Source organism: Tupaia chinensis, unplaced genomic scaffold, assembly GCF_000334495.1.
Source record: "Tupaia chinensis unplaced genomic scaffold, TupChi_1.0 Scaffold145741_1, whole genome shotgun sequence".
Classification (NCBI taxonomy): Eukaryota; Metazoa; Chordata; class Mammalia; order Scandentia; family Tupaiidae; genus Tupaia; species Tupaia belangeri.
This window is the reverse complement of record NW_006205599.1, coordinates 1,014,384-1,017,238: the sequence shown is the minus strand read 5'-3', so window position 1 is coordinate 1,017,238 and position 2,855 is coordinate 1,014,384.

Genomic DNA, 2,855 nt, shown 5'->3' with positions numbered 1-2,855 from the left:
AAGATCCTGAGAGGAGAATGGAGGAGAAGGGATTGTGGCGTGATCATCCCCCCTGGGGGGTGATTTCTTGCTTTCTGTCTCTATGTCTCTCTCTGTCTGTCTGGCGAGCGCATGCGCCCTATAGTGAAAAATCTCTCCAAAAAAAAGAAAAGAAAGGATTTGGTGTTCGGATGAGGGACTGTGATGGGATGTTACAGTGGGAAGACAACACAGCCGACAAAGCTCTGGATAATGAGGAATCATTGATTATTTATGATCAATGGATAATAAATAATAGCTCTTACAGGACCAGCAGTTAGCGTAATGGCTATGTGGCTGGACTTCCACATAGTTGACCGCAGTTCGAGTCCCGGACCCGGTGGCTTAAAACTCACACCAGGCCCGTGTGCGTGCATGCCCAAGATCCTGAGAGGAGAATGGAGGAGAAGGGATTGTGGCGTGATCATCCCCCCTGGGGGGTGATTTCTCACTTTCTGTCTCTCTGTCTCTGTCTGTCTGGCGAGCGCACACGGCCTATAGCATAAAACCTCTCCCCCCCCCAAAAAATAATAATAATAGCTCTTACATTTTACCCAACATTATGTTGAGTGCCTTACATGAATTATTTAATTATTATAGTGGTCTTTTGAGAAATAAAAATGGCTGAGAAAGGGGTGACTAAGCTTATCAAGGAGTTCCTTGAAAAAAAAAATAGGGGGGATACCAGCATAGAAAATCTGTCTGGCAGTTTAGCAGTGAAAGGACTGAGGAAAGCCAAGCAGTTTGAGGAGGGTTAAATGAATGGGTCAGACTCATTTAGCCTGAAAGCAGAAAGAAGAACCTAATATAGATAGACCTGAGGATGACCTGGACTGGAGTGAGGTCAGGCCGACAGACCTCAGGGTGGGAAGGGAGAAGGGCCATGTGTTTCTTTGGGTACACTAGAACATGCAGAAAATGGATATAGACAAACATACTTTGAGAAGAATGGTAGAGACTGCTGGAGCTGAACGTTTTTACCTTAGTGAAGCAGGATTCAGGGTCATCTGTCTAGAAAGAGGAGAGAGAGCAACATGGAGTGAGCAACGAGGACGGAGATCTGTGATAACGTTAGTTTAAGCTGCCTGGATAATAACCACTACCACCGCTTATCATGTAGCTCTCATGTACTGATGTGGACATTCTGTACTTACATGGGTATTACCTCATTTAGTCTAACGACCTAAAGAAACAGTATTAATTCCAATTATTTCCAAACTATAAAAAAAGGAAATTGAGGCTCAAAAAAGTTTAGCATCTTAATTAAAAAAAAAAAAAAAAGATTGCGTACCACACTGCCAGGCATAGTATTAAGCAAGAAATAGGAGGGCAAGGGGCTGGCCGTCATGGTTTTATTGAAAAAGTGGTGTGAAACACCATAAAATACTAAAACCAGTGGTATAATAGCTATTGTAATCAATACGACATAGAGATGGGCTAGAATTGTGGGAAGGTAGAGGTTTTATTTAGCGGATCAGAGTGGACCGTTTGAGAGGATAAAGTGATCTGATAACTTTAGGCTGGGAAACCACTAAGTTTTCCAGACCAAGGAAAAGGCCAGTGTAGAAGCCCTGCGTTAAGAGCTGGGTGATCTCAGGACCAGTGGTTGGCATAAGGCTATGTCGTTGGATTCTCATGTACTCGAGTATGGTTCGAATCTAAGACCCAGTGGCTTAAACTCACACCAGGTGTGCGTGCCCAAGAGGAGAAAGTATTGCGGTGTGGTCATCCCCCCGGGGAGGTGATTTCTCGTTTTCTGTCCCTCTGTCAAGTGCACGCGCCCTATTACCAAAAAAAAAAAAAAAAAAAGTAGTGGGTGATCTCTTAGGAAACGCAAAGCTTAGTACAACGAAAACTTAGTGAGCAAGGGGGACCGGCCAAGGTTGGAGGAGTCGTGGCAAACCAGGAGAAAGGTTTAAGTAAAGGGGGTGACCCAGTCCGATTTAAGAGTCCTACGGGGGCAAGAGCCAGGCTGCCCGTTTGTCTCTCCGCTGGTTCTTTCCGCCCCGCGAAGCAGTCCCGCACATGGCACCGGATCGACTAGCCAAACGGTGGGGAGTGCGACCGCCAAGGTGGACAAACGCCCAGGCAACGCCGACCGCAGCCCCTCTCTATCCGAAGGCCACCCCGCCTTTTTCTCCCGCAGGCGAACCCACCCGCGGCACCACCCGCCCTCAGGTGGCCCGGCTTGGTTTTTCATCCGGGAAACCAAAACTTCAGATCGACGGTACCCGTTTCCTCTGAGAGCCATGGGGAGAGGAAATAAACTATGGGGCAGACGCAGTCTCACGGAAAACAGCCCTTTTTACTTTTGTCGTTCCTGGGAATAGAAGAGGGAAAGACGCTTTTTTGGTACGCTCTCCAAGTCACCCCCTCCAACAGCGAGCTCATTGGTTTGGCCTCGCCACCCGGATTGGCTAAAGATTTACGCCTCGGCCAGGGATTGGAGAACGTCGGTTCCGTACATATTCCCCGCGCCCATTGGCTCGTTTTCTCCGTTTCGGGGCGGAGTGGATAGGGACGGTTTCCACCCCCTTGTTTACGGGGCGCGTAGCTGTCGCCCTCTGGGAGCGCTGGGGCTGTCTCCAAAGTTCCCTGTGTAGCTTCTCGGACCAATTGGGGCCTTGCCCCACCCTCGCACTCTCCCTCGCACGCCTTCCGCGTGGTACGGCCCACACCTTGAGAGCCGCGGCGCGTGCGGAGGCCCGTCGCGTTCTTCCGCCCGCGCTCGCCGGGCTGCTCCCCCTCGAGGGCGCGCTTGGTACGGCCCGCGCCGCCTCCTTCCCTCGCTGGGGTGGTTGCTCTCCCCCCGGGTCGGCGGCGCTTGGTGCTGCCCG